This window comes from Bombina bombina, chromosome 11 (genome assembly GCF_027579735.1).
Source record: "Bombina bombina isolate aBomBom1 chromosome 11, aBomBom1.pri, whole genome shotgun sequence".
NCBI classification, from domain to species: Eukaryota; Metazoa; Chordata; class Amphibia; order Anura; family Bombinatoridae; genus Bombina; species Bombina bombina.
Window position 1 is genome coordinate 150,175,149 of NC_069509.1, and position 21,707 is coordinate 150,196,855.

Here is a 21,707-nt window from a genome sequence, read left to right on the forward strand (position 1 = left end):
ATTATTAAAGGGATAGTCTACAATAGAATTTGTATTGTTTAAAAAGATAGATAATCCCTGTACTACCCATTCCCCAGTTTTGCATAACCAACACAGTTATATTAATATACTTTTTACCTCTGTGATTACCTTGTATTTAAGCATCTTCTGACAGCCCCCTGATCATATGACTTTTCATAATATATTGATCTGCATTTACTAAATCTTAAATAACTTCTTGGGCGTAAACACATTCACCGAGATTACGAGTTTTGTGTTAGCCTTAAAAAGCAGCGTTGAGAGGTCCCAACGCTGCTTTTTACCTAACGCTGGTATTACGAGTCTGACAGGTAGAGGCTCACCGCTCACTTTTCTTCCGCGACTCGAGGCTACTGCAAATCCCCTTATGTCAATTGCGTATCCTATCTTTTTAATGGGATTTCCCTAAGGCTGGTATTACGAGTCTTGGAAGAAGTGAGCGGTAGACCCTCTCCTGTCTAGACTTCGACCGCATTTAAAAGTCAGTAGTTAAGAGTTTTATGGGCTAAAAAGTACACTAACACCCATAAACTACCTATTAACCCCTAAACCGAGGCCCCCCCACATCGCAAACACTATAATAAATTTATTTAACCCCTAATCTGCCGACCGGACATCGCCGCCACCTACATTATACCTCTGAACCCCTAATTTGCTGCCCCTAACATCGCCGACACCTACATTATATTTATTAACGACTAATCTACCGCCCCCAACGTCGCTGCCATCTACCTACAATTATTAACCCCTAATCTGACAACCGGACATTGCCGCCACTTTAATAAAGGTATTAACCCCTAAACCGCCACACTCCCGCCTCGCAAACGCTAGTTACATTTTATTAACCCCTAATCTGCCATCCCTGACATCGCCGACACCTACTAACATTTATTCACCCCTAATCTGCCACCCCCAACGTCGCCGCTACTATATTAAAGTTATTAACCCCTAAACTTAAGTCTAAACCTAACCCTAACCCCCCCTAACTTAAATATAATTTAAATTAAACGAAATACATTTAACATAATTAAATAAATTAATCCTATTTAAAACGTAATACTTACCTATAAAATAAACCCTAAGCTAGCTACAATATAACTAATAGTTACATTGTAGCTAGCTTAGGATTTATATTTATTTTACAGGCAACTTTGTATTTATTTTAACTAGGTACAATAGTTATTAAATAGTTATTAACTATTTAATAACTACCTAACTAAAATAAGTACAAAATTACCTGTAAAATAAATCCCAACCTAAGTTACAATTACACCTAACACTACACTATCATTAAATAAATTACCTAAACTACCTACAATTAATTACAATTAAATTCAATAAACTAAATTACGAAGAAAAAAAAACAAACACAAAAACAAAATTACAGAAAATAAAAAAAGAATTAAAAGAATGTTAAACTAATTATACCTAATCTAATCCCCCTAATAAAAAAGCCCCCAAAATTTCCCTACCCTATACTAAATTACAAATAGCCCTTAAAGGGTCTTTTGCGGGGCATTGCCCCAAAGTAATCAGCTCTTTTACCTGTAAAAGAAAAATACAATACCCCCCAGCATTAAAACCCACCACCCACACACCCCTACTCTAAAACCCACCCAATCCCCCCTTAAAAAAACCTAACACTACCCCTTTGAAGATCTCCCTACCTTGAGCCGTCTTCACCCAGCCGGGCACAAGTGGTCATCCGATCCGGGCAGAAGTCTTCATCCGATGGGGCAGAAGAGGACATCCAGACCGGCAGAAGTCTTCATCCTATCCGGGCAGAAGAGGACATCCGGACCGGCAGAAGGCTTCATCCAAGCGGCATCTTCTATCTTCTTCCATCCGATGAGGAGCGACTCCATCTTGCACGGAGCATCCTTCCAGCATGACGGACTAACGACTAATGACGGTTCCTTTAAATGACGTCATCCAAGATGGCGTCCCTCGAATTCCGATTGGCTGATAGGATTCTATCAGCCAATCGGAATTAAGGTAGGAAAAATACGATTGGTTGATTTAATCAGCCAATCGGATTGAAGTTCAATCTGATTGGCTGATTGGATGAGCCAATAGAATTGACCTCACATTCTATTGGCTGATCCAATACAATCCGATTGGTTGATTTAATCAGCCAATCGGATTGAAGTTCAATCTGATTGGCTGATTGGATTAGCCAATAGAATTGACCTCACATTCTATTGGCTGATCCAATCCAAAGTACAGTGCATTTAAAAATTGCGGACAAGTTTTTGTTAGCAACATTGTTGGACTCAAGTAATAAATTATACTATATGGATATATTTGCAAACGATAGAATTTTTAATATCATTTTCATGTATTGATTTTAAATAGACACCGGTGTCCAGTTTTTTATATAAATATATATATGCTATATTTGACAACTCGCTTATTATAGACTAGAAGGTTTTAAATATATAAAATAATAAAACTGCATTTTTTACTTTACCATTGTGTGTTTATATATTTTTCCAAAAGGAGTACATAGATCCAGGTATGTACAATGACCTGCAACATTTAAAGTAACTAATATAGTTTATACCTATACGTTGGGAATAGCAAGCTAAGTTGCGCCACCTTATATCATATTTTCAATTGTAAACTTCTGGGATAACGTTTTTTAAAGGTGAGCCACATTCCCTACCAATCACACAGTCTAAATATATACACAGTCTAAATATATATATATTTGCATTAAAAATAATTCATTCCTGTATGCGAAGAACATTGGAATGTTAAATAATAATAACTCCTCTCGGGTTAGCGTGTTAGCTATAAGTGTTAGCTATAAGTGATAAGTAGTTTTTTTCCCGCTCTCCTTTAAAATCTTAGAAGGAGAATAAGTTAAAGCAGTTGCGATAATCTATGTCCTTTGCTTAGCGTGTGTCAGGTTTCACTTGCGTGCAAACTTTAATCTTGTAAAATGTGTGCTACCCAATGCTCACAAAAAGCTTACTTCTAGCAAAATTTACGCTTGACTGAAAGGGCTAAATAGCGCGCCACTTGTAATATAGCCCTTAATGTTAATGCAGAGGATTGGCAATACACTTCTTAATTACTGATATATAGTCACATATAAAAAATGTACTTTAATGTCCTATGAAGGGTCCAATGTTTTATTTTTTCCTATGTAAAAAGTAATGTATTTCTTACAAAAAGGTCTTTGAGAATTTGTATTTTTGTGTTCAAAAAATCTGCTGTTTTCTTAGTACTTGTATAAATGTTGGACTATTTCCTTCTCATCCAATGCAAAGTCAGAGTTGTCTTCATCAATAATTACGCACTGAATATCTAGATATGCTATGCAATAGGTACCACTACTTAGGGTTAATTTTAAACCAAAAAAACTTTTTCATTTTTCCTGCAAAAAACAAATTTTACTGCTGCTCTTTCATATGCATGAGAGAAAATCATGAAAGCGCATGCACATTTGTCTCTAGCGCATGCTGCAAGGGCTGCCCTTGACGCATCATTTGACAGCAGCAACATTAGCGGAAAGAAAGTGTACATGGCCTGTCATCTTATCGACAGCAATTGAGTCTTAGATATTAAGGTGGTGCATTCGTTTTTTTACTAATGCAAATTCGTAACGGATATATGGACATTTGTTTTGTTTTACTGAAACGAATATCTGAATGAATGCACTGACTAAATGAAAGAATAATGATTATAATTCATTAGTATATTCATTATTCCTTAAATGAGATGTATACTTACCTATAGCCCGCTGGGGAGCTGCACTAACCCTCTTCTTCTTCATAGACTTCAGGGCCGTGCTAATAGAATAATTAGGCTCTGGACTCTGTGAGAGTCAGATTAGCGCCCCCCCCCCCACACCTGCGCTACACAGAATCCAGGGCCGTGCTAATAGTAGAATTAGGCTCTGGACTCTGTGAGAGTCAGATTAGCGCCCCCCCCCCCCACACCTGCGCTACACAGAATCCAGGGCCGTGCTAATAGTAGAATTAGGCTCTGGACTCTGTGAGAGTCAGATTAGCGCCCCCCCCCCACACACACACACCTGCACTACACAGAATCCAGGGCTGTGCTAATAGTAGAATTAGGCTCTGGACTCTGTGAGAGTCAGATTAGCGCCCCCCCCCCCCCCACACACACACACCTGCGCTACACAGAATCCAGGGCCGTGCTAATAGTAGAATTAGGCTCTGGACTCTGTGAGAGTCAGATTAGCGCCCCCCCCCCCCACCCACACACACACACCTGCACTACACAGAATCCAGGGCTGTGCTAATAGTAGAATTAGGCTCTGGACTCTGTGAGAGTCAGATTAGCGGCCCCACACACACACACACACACACACCTGCGCTACACAGAATCCAGGGCCGTGCTAATAGTAGAATTAGGCTCTGGACTCTGTGAGAGTCAGATTAGCGCCCCCCCCACACACACACACCTGCGCTACACAGAATCCAGGGCTGTGCTAATAGTAGAATTAGGCTCTGGACTCTGTGAGAGTCAGATTAGCGCCCCCCCCCCCCCCCCCCCCACACACACACACACACCTGCACTACACAGAATCCAGGGCTGTGCTAATAGTAGAATTAGGCTCTGGACTCTGTGAGAGTCAGATTAGCGCCCCTCCCCACCTGTGCTAAAGGAAATGGTCCTTTATCGCAAGCTCTGGGGTCTGCTGCACTAATATTCCTATTAACGTGACCCTGGAGACTATGAAGAAGAAGATGATTATCACGGCTCCCCAGCGTGCTTAGGTAAGTATCCAAAGGTGATTGTGTGCAACCTGCAGCAAGATAACTAGAAAAACAAGCTAACATAGCTTATTTTGATATGTAGCAAAGTCTGTCATTAAAGGGATATTATACACTCATTTTTTCTTTGCATAAATGTTTTGTAGATGATCTATTTATATAGCCCATAAAGTTTTTTTTTTTTTTTTAAATGTATAGTTTTGCTTATTTTTAAATAACATTGCTCTGATTTTCAGACTCCTAACCAAGCCCCAAAGTTTTATGTGAATACCGTCAGCTACCTTCTCCAGCTTGCTCCTGTTTGTGTAAAGGGTTTTTTCATATGCAAAAGAAGGGGGAGGGGGGGAGTGTCTTATTTGCCACTTGCAGTGGGCTTTCCAGCTACCTTTTCAACAGAGCTAAACTAAGAGGTTCTAAGTAAGGTTTTAAACCATTTTATACTGGATTTTTATATCAGTATCTGTGCATCTTATTCTCTATAGTAGTGTCTATTACATGCAGTTATATGAAAATGAGTGTATACTGTCCATTTAAGAGAATTTGTATTGATAAGGAACATCCAAAATTGAATGAAAAGAGCATTAGTTGAAGAAACATTAAAATGTCTGTCTGTCTATCTACATATAAATATATATATATATATATATATATATATATATATATATATATATATATATATATATATATATATATATATATATATATATATATATATATATATATAGCCAAGAACAAAAAGCACTCCAGAAGTCTTGTTAACTTTATCACCTTTAATAGGTTATAAAGTTAACAGGACTTCTGGAGTGCTTTTTGTTCTTGGCTGTACTTTGCTTTTGCTAGCACCCGAAGCTGTTGTGTAAGGAGGATCTGGAGTGCACTTTGCCTGTATATATATATATATATATATATATATATATATATATATATATATATATATATATATATATATATATATATATGTATATATATAAGATCTGTATACAAAATAATGTGTTATTTTGTGTTAATGTCTTAGCAACATTTGCACTGTTTTGCAATCCAGGGACACACCCTTGAAAAGCATCCTGAGTATGTTTTTCTTATCTCATTTGCCATCAGAGCCTCACATCATGTAATGAGGTCTACATTTGGTAAGACACAAGGGGCAGGGGTCAAGTTATTATGCAGCTGGAGCTGATGCCCCTACAGCCTCCTTTAGTGACAACAGTGCTCAACCATAGACACCTGTTGAATCATGGTGTCCAGGTGAATCATTAATCATGGACCACTTAGCCTCAGCACAGTATATTTCTTGCAATAATACTTCAATAGCATCTGTATAAAGATGAATATAAACCATTGTGTTACTAAAGCAGTACATTCATGCCTCCTGTCATTTGCTTACTGGTGTGTTCAGCTAGCTCCCAGTAGTGCATTGCTGCTCCTTCAAGAAAGGATACCAAGAGAATGAAACAAAATCGATAATAGAAGTAAATTGGAAAATGGTTAACACATATATGCTCTATCTGAATCATGAAATAACATTTTTGGGTTTAATGTCCCTTTAATTTAGCAAGTGTCTAACTGTTCTGTTTATACCTATATAACCTTCTAGGTGAGCATTTTGTTCAAAAGAATTTATGCAAAAGTGTTGAGCATGGAATAATATCTCCACTACAAAATATTAGAACAAACTGTCTTATGAAGTTCACATGGTTTGATATATGCTATGTATTAATTCACATTGGGAATGTCACTTGATGTAAGAGTATGAGACACTGATGTATCACGGATCAGCAACTGACAGATAATCAATGTGTTTCCCACAATGCATTCTTGTGTGTCAAGTGCCTTGTTATCATTCACTTGATACTGCATCTTCACAAAAAAATGTCAAAACTATGACAATGTATCCACCCAAGACAAGAACAGACGGTTCTTCTAGACACAGTCCCATTTCATCTGGTATGTCAAAAAAGGCTACACTGAATTCATTTTATTTTTATTTACAGAGTTAATGAACATATATATTATACATCAGATAGTATAGAAAACGTATTATATTTAGCTAGTGGCAAAGCTCTTGACGAGTTGACGGGTTGCACCAATGAGAAATCTATGGATTATATATGGACAGATATAGATAAGTTGTGCAAAATGACAATAGAATACGGTATAAAATGCTAAATAATACACTCAAATAAGTACATTAAGCAAATAATGTTGGCTCAGTAAAGTATCTATAGTATCTATATATGTCTAATACAAAAATAAAAAGGTGGAAGCAAAATAAAATAAACCAGTCAATCTAAAAACTTGTGTGTATATATATATATATATATATATATATATAAGGATGTTGTCAAGTATGATACATTCAATTAAAAAAAGAACATAATTTTAGCATAACCCATATCGATTACACTTGCATAAGTGCCACATTACATACAAAAAGACCACATAAAAATAATAGTAGATCACACAAAAGGATAGAAATAAGGTAGTTCTAAAAATATGAGAAAGCTGTTTTAATGCAAAAATCAGACAATTTGAAGAATTTGGGGGGGGGGGGCATAAAATGCCAGTATTTCAATACTATGACCAAGTAAGCATTAGGTTAGATTACCTAAATTGGGTACAGTGCTAGAGAGAAAATGGAAAATACTTATGGTTTAAAATAAGTTTGCCTTGGGTATCTGTCCTCCGTTTCCAATTTGCTTCAAAACTCTTATAGCAACCAAATTTATGTATAATTTATTAAATGCCCTTGTGTAATTGATTATGTAGGAAAGACAGTTATTTGTTAAGACCTGACTGATCAGCATATAACTCAAATAAGGAGTGAATGCTTTCTAACCAACATTTTAGTATTAAATGTATGGGAAATTGAAATTTAGGCTAATGATTGTATGTGATTTTAAAAATAAAAAAAAAATCATTGAAACCTTTGTAAGTTCAATACATAGGTACTGAAATTTTTATATAATATCTAATTGGGAAAACAATAGAGAGACAATGAACTCAGGCAAGTATCTGAAAAGAGGTCATTATATTCAAAGAACAAAAAACAACCTCACACTAAAAGGTTAATTTTTGCTGTTGCCTCTTGTTATATGGCATAGGTATTAACAACTTAATACACTCCAGCAGGTAAACTGCTTGATATATATATATATATATATATATATATATATATATATATATATATATATATATATATATATATATATATATATATATATATATATATATATATAAATCAAGCATACAGATAGCAGTAATGTTAAAATATTTTGTATAAAAAAGTTAAGTTAAAGATGTTTAAACTGATAATAAAACTAAAAGGAATTGTATATTTGGGAACAACTGATACTCAAGGATAAACATCTAATAAAAAAAACAAAAATTGAAATACTCTCTTTGACATTAATATTGCTTAAAAATAAAGTTTGTCGTGGTTTAAATATGTGCCAGGGATTTTAAATAAGCAGAAAAAAGCATTTAGATCGAGCAAGCTGTTCCTGTTTCCATATCTTTTATGGCATTTTATATAAATAAATGTATTAAATTCAGTTCTGCAATATATTATCTCTCGAGGGCTAAAATAATATGAATTTTTATGTGTATCAAAAAAGGAAAATATATATTCCATGATATTACAATGTATTAAAAAATGCATTTTTTTTCTATTTCATATACTTTATCTCTGCGTTATACTTTTGATTCTGCAATAGAAAATGCATTACTCTATATATAACACAGTTACCTAGAGTTTAAAGACGTAACTAGAGAAGAGACTCTTCTTTTTGTCTGTCTCTCTCAGTTTTCATCTTTGTATGAAAGTATAGACTGGAGAGATATATGAACTTTTGTGACTCAGTTCACAGCATAATATAGGGACTGGGTAAAGGCAGGAGATATTGGGGAGGCTGGAAAGGCTGGAGAGGTATTTTGGTGAATTGTGTCTACAACAAAATCAATGTTACACTATGTTGGTTTGTATTTCTATGTCTGTGTCAGTATTTCATCGGTCTCTCTGTTTACTTAAAGGGACAGTCTAGTCCAAATTAAACTTTTACCAACTTTCCTATTTACTTTTATCATCACATTTGCTCATATGCAAATATCTAAGCCCTTGAAGGCCGCCTTTTATCTCAGTGCATATTGATAGTTTTTCACAGTTAGATAGCACTAGTTCACATGTGTCATATACTGTAGATACAATTTTGGAGTTACCTAGGAGTCAGCATTGATTGGCTAAAGTGCGTCTGTCAAAAGAACTGAAATAAGGGGGCAGTCTGCAGAGGCTTAGATACAAGGTAATAATCACAGAGGTAAAAAGTATATTAACATAACAGTGTTGGTTATGCAGTACTGGGGAATAGGTAATAAAGGGATTATCTATCGTTTTAGACAATAACAATTCTGGAGTAGACTGTTTCTTTATGTTAATGACTGCTGGACACTCTGGTCTGGTGAAATTCTATAAGGTACCTTATGAGGCTATAAGGGATTGTTTTGAAATCTTTTTTTACCTTGGGAACTGTGAATCTCATTAAGGAGAGACACTCACTTTACAATATAGTGCTCAGTAAAATTATTTCTCTCTATGTCAGTGAATTTTTGTAACTCTCTCTCTCTGCCTTATTTTGTCTCTCATTTTTCTTAATCATTTTGTACATTCATCCTCTGTCAGGGAAAATATTTTGCTTTACAGAGATTGACCCAGCTCTGCTTGCTCCTTGGGTTAGCACGAGTGAAGACCTCGCGTAAAGGGTTAGATCTAAAAACAAATGTGCATCAAACACAACATAAATACATTAAAATAAAGTGTTACACTCATGTATCCACTATCTAAAAAATATTCATATAGATATTAATTAAAACATTTTTAAAGGGTTAAAAGGTATATAACAAGGTGTTTTAATGGAAAGGGCTATATTGTGTGTATGTATATATATATACTGTATATACACATTTACATATCCTATATAATTAAAGACCATGTATGTTCGTCCGATGGAGTCATAAGCAGTACAGACTGCGCAAGACAAGCGCGATGCGCAGTAGAGACTGTGCAAGACAAACATCCTGGGCCTCTATCTGCTGTGATCTCCCTAAAAGTAGCAAGATTGCGCTATTTCTGCATGCCCCACGAGGGCAGAAATAGTCTTGCAGAGGTATCGAAGCTGCATTGGGCAGCGGTGGTGTCGATGATTGGTGGCGTGGAGGGTTAGGAGGGTGGTGGGTGGGCGGCCCATTGCTGGAGGGGGACGGGAGGGAGCGATAGCGTTGGGGCCGCTGCGCTGCAGAAAACAAAAAGAGTGGCAGGGTGGGGGAAGGATGGAGGGGGGGTGAGGGAGAGGGGATCCAAGTGGATGGGGGATCAGAGGGTAGGGAAAGGTTCTAGGAGGGAGAGGTTGGTAAATAAGGGAGGGGGAGGGAGTTGGGCAGCTACATACCTGGCCTTAAGTATAAGTGTGTGCCCGAGGTAAAAGTGCAAAAGTGCACAATGCCTCCTAAGAGTTATATTTCTTTCCTTAAATATTTTGGCCTGTGTACAAATATATACTTAAAAATAAAATGAACATTTTCTTCTATGTGAAGAACATTGGAATGTAAAATATGGATAACTTACTTTTGGGTTGAGCGCACTTGGTCTAACACAGTGTCGGGTTAGTGCGCAAGTGATAAATGTTAGGTTTTTTTTTTTCATGAGCGCGCTCCATTGAGGTCTTTGGGGAGAAGAAGGTTGCAGTTGCGATATCAGAGGTCCTGAAGTTATCATGCGTCGGGTTTCACTAACAGCGCAAACCATTTCAATTCAACTTGTAATACAAGCACTAACCTGTGCACGTTAAAAAAATTACTTCTGGCTATGTTTGCACACAAGCGAAAGAGATAAATAGCGTGACACTTGTAATCTAGCCCATACTAGCAACGGAAATTAGCAAAAATAAATTAGCAACTATGAGTTGGGGAAAAAGGAGGAGGCTTCTATTTCTATCTTTTCTATCTATTGGGTACTTATAGAGCGCAAACTAATCACCCACCAATCTCCCCACCTCCAGCCCTCCCAGATATCAAATGTTCGCTAAGGCTGAGGAAGAAATACCCTTTCTTTGTTGTCCAAATTATTAAATATACGCATTCCCATTCTCGTCGTACAGAAGCCATCAAGAGGACTTCTCTTTGTGCAAAAGGCAATAAAATTGTCTTTGCAGAAGAGTATCGAGGGTTTTTATGTAGAATTGGCACATTTTAAAGAAACTGTTCAGTGTATGGCATAGTCAAGTTTAGCATCATATTGCTCCATTAATAATTGTCTCATTAATTTCCCTTTGAGGTGACTGGTGATGCCCCTACATTTTTTGTGTCTCTTCACCTTAATGTGCGATCTAACTTAAAGGGAAATGAAAGCCAAAATGTTTATTTAATTATTAAGATAGAGGATACAATTTTAAACAACTTTATAGTTTACTTCTTTATGAAATTTACTTAATTCTCTTGGTATCTTTTGTTGAAAGAGCAGCAATGCACTACTGTAATTTAGATGAACACACCAGATGAGCCAATCACAAGAAGCATATATGTGCAGCCATTAATCAGCAGCTACCTCCCAGTAGTATTGCTGTTCTAAAGCCTACTTAGCTTTTCAACAAAGGATACCAAAAGAACAAAGCACAATAGATAATAGAAGTAAATTGGAAAGTTGTTTGAAACAGCATGTTCTTTCCAAATCATTAAAGAACAATTATAGGTTTATGTCCCTTCATACTTTCATTATTCAGATAGTGCATGAAATGAAAATAAAACAAAAAACTTTCCAATTTACTTACATTATCAAAATGTGAACAGTTTCTTTATATGCACGCTTTCTGACGCACCAACTTCTAGTGAGCATGTGGAAGAGTTTACAGTATATATATATATACATATATTCATTTTGTGATTGGTCAATGGCTTTCACATGATGTAGGAGCAGGCAAATGGAAATAACTTTGAAATTTGCCAGAAAAATAAATCTACTACTCATTTGAAATTCAGACTATACGTTATTGCATTGTCTTGTTATTATGTATGTTGTGATTATAAATTTCTACAGTATTTAATGGTCTATTAATTTATGAAAGTTAATTTGTGTGCCTTTTTTAAGGCATTTTCTACATTTCTATATTAAAAGGTGAGAATTAGACCTGTGTATTTGTTTTGTTACGAATGCACATTCGTTAACAAAACACGAAAACAAGATGAATATCCGAATTAATGCAGCAGGAAATTTAGCATTAATTATTTGCTTCCTTTAAATAGTTAAAAATTCTTATCTAAGTACGCTAACCCGCTCCTCTTCTTCACAGAGCCCCAGCCGCGCTAACAGGAAGCTTAGCATGGCGGCTCCCAGAGCACTTAGGTAAGAATTATAATCACTACAGGTGACCTTTTTCACCTGTAGCAGTGGTACATATACATTTGTTTATTGAAAACTAATGTAAATGTTCCACGAACAGCCGATATTCATTTAGTTTAAAACGAGATTAATACCAAATCATACAGATGCCGAATATTCATAATTAAAGGGACAGTCAACACCAGATTTTTTGTTGTTTAAAAAGAAAGATAATCCCTTTATTACCCATTCCCCAGTTTTGCATAACCAACACTGTTATAATAATATACTTTTCACCTCTGTCATTACCTTGTGTCTAAGCTTCTGCTGACTGCCCCCTTATTTCAGTTCTTTTGACAGACTTGTTTTTAGACAATCAGTGTACACTCCTAAGTCACTTCACGTGCATGAGCTCAATGTTATCTATATGAAATACATAAAATAATGCCCTCTAGTGGTCAAAATGCATTCACATTAGAGGCAGTCTTCAAGGTCTTAGAAATTAGCATATGAACTTCCTAGGTTTAGCTTTCAATTAAGAATACCAAAAGAACAAAGCAAAATTGGTGATGAAAGCCAATTGCGAAGTTGTTTAAAATGACATGCCCTATTTAAATCATGAAAGTTTTTTTGGACGTGACTGTCCCTTTAAAGCTATTTTGAATATTCAGGGTGAAAAATTTGGCTGTGCCTGTGCACATGTCTAGTGATAATAATTTAGTACTGTTAAGAAAGACATAAAGTGCAATTATTTATTTTGAGACACTGTATTTTATATGTGAGATTAGAATTATCGAATAGCCAATGCTCTTGGGTTACAAGTATAGTAAGCTGTTTGCACTGTGCTGAAAGATCAGCCTCCATTTACTAAGTGAATTAAATGACTAATCATCACAGTTACTCAAAAGCAATTGCTTGTTTCAGAACGGCAGGAGCTCATTTCTTATAAACACTTTGTGGATCTCTAAAGTGCAGCAGAGGTTTGTTTGGATGATCCGAACGGGCTTGGGGAGACCGAACACAGATGTACTTGCAAATTTATCAAACTGTGAACAGGGAAAACAGCTCCTCAGGGTTAGCATCTTTCAAAATACCACATTTTCTTAAAAAAAAAATACAAGATCATAATTATGTCCATTGAGATGTGAGCATAATCAAATTAGAGATGCATTTTAAGTTCCAAATGAAGGGCTTCATCTCATTTATCATTGGCACTAGTTGAATGGAAGCATGATGGGATTAGAATAACAAATAAAAATTAAAAAATGCAACAATTTATCCTCCACTGTAATTATTGCAAAATGACAAGAGGGAAAATATGAGCAGTATCTATTCCTTATAAAAGACGAGTTTTAAACAGAGCTACAGACTCTGAACCAAAGCAAGTGATTTCTCTATAAAATAACTACAGTTATCTAAGTACCTACCCATTGGGGTCTATTTAACAAGGGCCGAATGACCCCTTGTTTCCGCACGAGCCTTCAGGCACGCCGGAAACAGGAGTTGAGAAGCAGTGGTCCTAAGACCTGCCGGTGCAATTATAAATGCCGACAGCGGCATTTATCGATATGCGGCGGACATGGTTTGCTATAGCAGATCATGTCCGTCCGCACAATGATAAATGGACCCCATTGAGATTACAAGTGGAAAGATAAATATCGCTTTTCACGCTAGTATGCGCTGGTATTACAAGTTAACAGCAATGCAAACGCGACCTTGCTTTCGCATTGCCATAAAGCATTGCGCTCACGAGAACGTGTTTCCATAGGCTCCTATGGGAGCCTCGCTCTGATGCAGTGAGCAAAGCGACAGGGGTAAGTAGCACAGCGATGGGCAGCATTGTTAAATATATATGTATATGATTATATACATATATATTTATGTGTTACTATGTGTATATACACATATTAAAACATAAATATTTATGTATTTATTTATATACATATATATTTACTGGGAACACAGTTCCTATAGACCCCAATGTTAAGGAACTTTTCAGTGCCGTTTTTCTTCTAACACCCCCCTCCCCCAAAATTAAGCCCCACAATACTGCCTAACGCAGTAATTGTATTAAAAAATAAAGATACTACTATCTTTACTTTTGAATACAATATACTAGACTGTATTTTGGGGCCATTTGGGGCATTTTTATGAAATTAAGCAGAGATCTGATCTATTGTTCATTTTGTAGCGCTAATTGTTACCACTTGTAATGGCTGATTAATTACTGCATGCCCGCAAACAGACAAATTTGCCCATTTGCGGGTGCGCAATAATTTAGTGCTCCACTTGTAATATAGCCCTGAATGTACAACCAAAGGGGGGGTTAACAGAAAGTGTAAACCATTATTTTATAAGTAAGCTTGGTCTTTCATGGTATGAAGTTTATTCCCCTGTTTCCGCGCGAACCTTCAGGCTCGCCAGAAACTGCAGTTATGAAGCAGCGGTCTTAAGACCGCTGCTCTTTAACTGGTCCGCTGCTTCTGAGGCGTTGGACAGCAATCCGCCCGATTGTATATGATCGGGTTGATTGATACCCCCTGCTAGCGGCCGATTGGCCACAAATCTGAAAGGGGCGGCATTGCACAAGAAGTTCATTAGACAGTGTATGCTGTTGGCATTCGTCCGCCAGACTTTGATAAACCGGTCCCAAAGCATTCAGAAAATGGAATTTAGGGTTAGATTATGAGTGGAGTGGTAGTTTGCCCTCCTGCTTGCACGTTAACTCCGCTAGATGGAGGCTTTTTGCATGCATTAAGAAAGTATTATTGTTAAACTATGCTCTTACATTTAGAATAACGTTTCATGGGAAGAAATTTATATGAAAACATGGATGATAAAGGGCCAGATTTTTCTATGTGATATTCTACGTTTGGCTTTTTGCTTTTGTTGGTTTGGCGCGTGAGCGAAAACAGTTTACTTTTAACTCATAATACAAGCGCAACCCAACGAGCGCAAAAGACAAACTTCTATCGCAGTTTAAGATCGAGCATGAGCGTTAATTAGTGCTCCACTTGTAATCTGGCGTTAAAAGTATATATATGGGCTGCAGTGGAGAGTTAAAATCTGGTACTTTGCAAATAACTGCAGCCCGTTCTTACAGGCAATGTGGAGATGTTAAAGGGATATGATACCCAAATGTTGTAGCACATGAAAGTGATGCAGCATAGCTGTAAAAAGCTGACTAGAAAATATCACCTGAACATCTCTATATAAAAAAGGAAGATATTTTACCTCAAATGACCTAAGTATTCACACCTTAGTGTGAATAGACTTTACAGCCAGTCAGGATGCTTGTCACAGGACTTCAGGAGTCTGCATCTGGCATGTATAGACACAGTCATGTTATTTTCCTATTCAATTTAGGTAAGCTCTATGAAATCTCATGAGATTTTAGTGAGATCTCATGAAACCACAGCAAAGACAAAGCATTACCTCGGCACTGCTGATGCTGATTGGCTATTGTTTTCCAAATTGCAGCTGGACAGCAGCTGAAGTTTAACTGTTTACACAGCACTTACTCTGGAGAGCTGAAGAACGTTTGAGGTAAAATACCTTCCTTTTTTACATAGAGATATTTAGGTGATATTTTCCTGTCAGCTTTTTGCAGTTATGATGCATCACTTACAAGTGATTTAGCAAATGAGTATTATGTCCCTTTACCTCCTGATATAAATAGGTGACTTATTCAATTGTGCGCAACATTCCACAATTTTTTTACAGTCATTTGCATAACCATAGAAAATGACGAGAATTTGTTATTTGTAGTTAGGTTTGTGGCCCTTCTTTGCTTTCCTTCCAAAATAAAACTCATTAGCATAAAAAGTGCCCCCACACTGGAGATAATCATGTACATATGCTGATTAAAATACCTGTCTAGTTTTCCCAACTTCTCCTATCATTCTTTTTTTTTAATGGAGTCTAATGTCCTGGAGGGATAAAGCCCATTTTATCCACAGAATCATGTATTTATTTTTGTTACATTGGAAGTGGCAAATCAGATTTCATGCCTTAACATTTGTAGGTGGTGTCTTTTTTGTATTTTTGTAAAACACCTCCCCAGTTTTTCCAACTCTGCACTCAATCCCCACCCATTGCTAATCCTATCACGCAAAATCTTGCAGCCCCCTTTAGAATTAAAGCTGACACCCTTATAAGGGATGGGGGAATATGTCAAAAGTAAAATTTGTTTGGTCGAACGAATAGTCCTGTGGACGAAAAACCCTTAAAATTCGTTAAACTAATGTTATTTCAGATTTTTTAATGTTACTTTAGTTTTCAAATGTTGATAATTAGATCGAATATCCACATTCAAAATTTCTAATGTAACATTCGATTTAACAAATACTATTCAGAAGTTTAATAGTTCATGTGTTAGGGAATTTAGTAAATTGATACACAATAGATACAACTATATAGACTTGCATTTTTCTAATTCGAATATTGCATAATTTGAATATTAAAGGGACACTAAACCCACATTTTTTGTTTCATGATTCAGATAGAGCATGCAATTTTAAGCAACTTTCTAATTTACTCCTATTATCAAATTTTCTTCGTTCTCTTGCTATCTTTATTTAAAAAAAAGGAATGTGATGCATAGGAGCCGGCCCTTTTTTGGTTAAGAGCCTGGGTTATGCTTGCTTATTGGTGGGTAAATGTAAGCCTCCAATAAGCAAGTGCTATGCCATGTGCCCCTGATAGAAATAGAACAAAGAAAAATTAAAAATAGGAGTAAATTAGAAAGTTGTTTAGTATGTCATGCTCTATCTGAATTACGAAAGAAAAAAAATTGGGTTCAGTGTCCCTTTAACCCCTTCGTGACCAGAGCACTTTTCCATTTGTTGACTGTTTGGGACCAAGGCTATTTTTACATTTCTGCGGTGTTTGTGTTTAGCTGTAATTTTCCTCTTACTCATTTACTGTACCCACACATATTATATACCGTTTTTCTCGCCATTAAATGGACTTTCTAAAGATACCATTATTTTCATCATATCTTATAATTTACTATTAAAAAAATTATAAAATATGAGGAAAAAATGGAAAAAAAACAATTTTTTCAAACTTTGACCCCCAAAATCTGTTGCACATCTACAACCACCCAAAAACACCCATGCTAAATAGTTTCTAAATTTCTTCCTGAGTTTAGAAATACCCAATGTTTACATGTTCCTTGCTTTTTTTGCAAGTTATAGGGCACTAAATAAAAGTAGCAGTTTGCTATTTCCAAACCACTTTTTTTCAAAATTAGCGCTAGTTACATTGGGACACTGATATCTGTCAGGAATCCCTGAATATCCTTTAACATGTATATATATATATATATATATATTTAGAAGACATCCCAAAGTATTGATCTAGGCCCATTTTGGTATATTTCATGCCACCATTTCACTGCCAAATGCGATCAAATAAAAAAAAAAGTTCACTTTTTCACAAATTTTTTCACAAACTTTAGGTTTCTCACTGAAATTATTTACAAACAGCTTGTGCAATTATGGCACAAATGGTTTTAAATTCTTCTCTGGGATCCCCTTTGTTCAGAAATAGCAGACATATATGGCTTTTACGTTGCTTTTTGGTAATTAGAAGGCCGCTAAATGCCACTGCGCACCACACGTGTATTATGCGCAGCAGTGAAGGGGTTAATTAGGGAGCATGTAGGGAGCTTGTAGGGTTAATTTTAGCTTTAGTGTAGTAAACAACCCCAAGTATTGATCTAAGCCCATTTTGGTATATTTCATGCCACCATTTCACCGCCAAATGCGATCAAATTAAAAAAAAAACTTTAATATTTCACAATTTTAGGTTTCTCACTGAAATTATTTACAAACAGCTTGTGCAATTATGGCACAAATTGTTGTAAATGCTTCTCTGGGATCCCCTTTGTTCAGAAATAGCAGACATATATGGCTTTGGCGTTGCTTTTTGGTAGTTAGAAGGTCGCTAAATGCCGCTGCGCATCACACGTATATTATGTCTAGCAGTGAAGGAGTTAATTAGGTAGCTTGTAGGGAGCTTGCAGGGTTAATTTTAGCTTTAGTGTAGAGATCAGCCTCCCACCTGACACATCCCACCCCCTGATCCCTCCCAAACAGCTCCCTTCCCTCCCCCACCCCACAATTGTCCCCGCCATCTTAAGTACTGGCAGAAAGTCTGCCAGTACTAAAATAAAAGTTTTTTGGGGGTTTTAGGTTTAAAAAAAAAATAAAAAAAATTCTTCTGCTGTGTAGGACCCCCCCAACCTCCCTGATCCCCCCCAAACAGCTCTTTAACCCCCCCCCCCCCTCTGCCTTTATTGTGCACCATATTGGGTACTGGCAGCTGTCTGCCAGTACCCAGTTTGAAAAATAATAATGTATTTAATTTTTTTATTTTATTAAATATTTTTGTAGTGTAGCTGCCCCCCCCTCAACATCCAACCCCCCACCCTCTCCCAGATGCCTTGACTTGAAAATCCCACCCTCCCCAGTCCTCTCTCCCACCCTCCAGATCTACAGCATATTGATGCTGTTTGCATTGATCTCACGTGCACGCGCACGCACCCGCACAAGATCCCTCCCCCCTCCTCCACCAATAACTGCCCACCCGCCTCCCTGGATGAGCTCCCACCCACCAACGGTAACGGCTATCGATAGCCGATGCAGAGAGGGCCACAGAGTGGCTCTCTCTGCATCGGATGGCTAAAAACAGTTATTGCAGGATGCCTCAATATTGAGGCATCACTGCAATAACATGAAAGCAGCTGGAAGCTATCAGGATCGCTTCCACTGCTTTCAAAGACCAACGACGTATGGGGTACGTCCTTGGTCATTAACTGCATTTTTTTGCAGGACGTACCCCATACGTCGTTGGTCGTTAAGGGGTTAAATTTAAAGAATCATTAGATATACTATTACATTAAATGAATGTTGTACAATCATTTGAAATTTGAAACAAACAAATGTGTTAAAATTTGTTTCATTTTTGGAATGTTGCAAATCATTTGCCCATCCCTAACCTTTATAAACATTCTGTCACACAATACATAATCTTCCCTTGCTCCAGCTCCATGATACATTACTTTGTATCCTTGTCCGCTTGCACAATCATAAATATGCCTCCAAAATGAAAGTAATTCATTAGCAAGTTCCAACCATACTTTTTCTTATCCATTTCCTTACTTTACCTTTTTTGCCCAGGCTTCCATTTTAAACACTCCAAATGATCCACTTACTGCTAAACCAAAAGACCACATCTGCTTTATTTTTCTTCAAGGCATCTGTGCAGTTTCTTTCATTCCCACCTCTTAGTAACTAAGGGCCAGATTAGGAGTGGAGTGTAATATTGCGTTTACGCGGACACAATATTTGCATGCCATTGAGTAATTCACACGGAAATGTACCCGGAAGCTGCTTCCATAGGCTCCAATAGGAGCCTCGTTTTCATGCCGGCCAACATGGCAAACCACCTAGCGCAGCGCAGGAGGCAAATCGTGCAGCGTTGGGCAGCAATAAATAAATATATGTATATAAGCATATACATATATATTTATAGGTGAAAACACAGTACCCCAGTACCCCACTGACCTTGATTTTTTTTATGCTTAAATTATTTTCATAAATTAATTACAAAAAAAAATCTGTTTTAGTTTAAAACCAATTCTAAAAACCGTTATTTTAAAGATATTTTCATGAACTCAAAACATAAATAAAATAAATAAATAGAATAAACAAGTCATAAGGTTCTCTATAATGTCAATGATTTCACTCAAAAGCATAGTATACACATCCATCAATCAATCAACCAATCAATCAGTCTATATATATATATATATATATATATTTAATATGGCTCTGTCAGTCAATCAGTCTGTCTGTCTTACGGCCATGTACCCTGTAACAATGTGTAATCCAGATCTCTAAATCACAAGAAAAAAACAACAAGATCAATCTTATACATTTGTCGCATTTCCGGGCATGAACAACCTTTATTTAAACAATTTATTGTATATTTGCAAACTAATTATAATGATCTTGTAATGTGCATATGTTCATTCTCAAAGTATAATGATCTTGCCCAAAATAATGAATGTACTTTTAAACAAAATAAATAAATTGATTGATTGATGTGTAGACTGATTGATTGATTGATTGACTTTATGCGTGTATGCAGAAAGAAAAGCCACAATCTGTTAGTTTGAACACGCTAATCTATGTGTGTGAGTGTGTTTGGTACTTAAAGGAACATGAAACCCAATATTTTTCTTTCATGATTCAGATAGAGTACATAGCTTTCCATTTTACTTCTATTATCAAATTGCTTCATTCTCTCTGTATCTTTTATTGAAGTAACCAATGAAAAGAGGTGTAAATGTGCAACAACCAATCAGCAGCTAGATCCCAGTATTGCATTGCTTCTCCCGAGCCTACCTAGGTAAGCCAGTGACAAGAGGCATACATGTGCAACCACCAATCAGCAGCTATCTCCCAGTAATGCATTGCTGCTTCTTAGCCCCTAAGTATGCTTCTTCAACAAAGGATACCATGAGAACAAAGCAAATATGTGTGATGTACAATCACTAGAGGGCGCTAAAGTGCAATTAGAAGGAATATCTCTAGTCAAAGAAACCCATATGAATATGGGCTTCACACGAAAAAAATATATAAAAAACCCTTTACAGACAAATGATAATTAACAGTCTGATATATATAATAAAACTACAGCTGCACCTCTCAACACATATACTATGAAAGTAAAGTGAATCAGACTCCTATAACAAGTGCATGTAACACCAGAGGGCGCTAATATGATTAAAAATTGTGTATACCCAATTTAAAAAGATTTTTTAAAAACAAATGAACAATGGTATATAGTAATGGATAATGGTACCTCATTAAATAAAATGTCCCAGTTTAAAAGTCCACTAGAAAATGTATAGTCTTATAATTGGACACATAAGTTCAAAATTTTTTCTTGACTGTCGGCAGTGGACTCTCCCTGATTCAGAATCAGGATCCTTCTTTTTCCAAAACGAAGCCAATCTGTGTAGGATTTAAACACAAACAAGATCGACCATTGTGTGTATCCACAGACCCAATATATTTCACACAGCAGTATTCAATTTCCAGGGTACTCACACTTTTGCAGAGCACACCAGTGTGCTTGTGGGAACGGACTGGTTATCAGAGCAAACCAGCTTGCTCTCTCCGGTATGCTCTCTCCTCGCAGGTGTGGATAATGACAGATCCACTGGCGCCTCACAGTAAATCAGTGTACTGAGACTTCACTTAGCAGCGGCTTGGTAATGAGAACCTCACTTGTTAAGGAATGGCAGACAATGATGATAAAAAACAAATCTTTAATCATTAGTAAAACCAAAATCCTTACAATACAAGTGGGTGGACAATGTGTAACAATAAAATTTGCTACGCGTTTCTCGGCTCACTTAGCCGTTTCCTCAGGCATATTAAAAACACATTTTTAGCCCGGCTATATAGTGCCGCTCATTACCAAACCAAAACTATACCCTCCCCCTTCCTTTGCTAGGGGGTGTGTGTAGGCTATCCAATCAGTGAATATCATTTTCATAC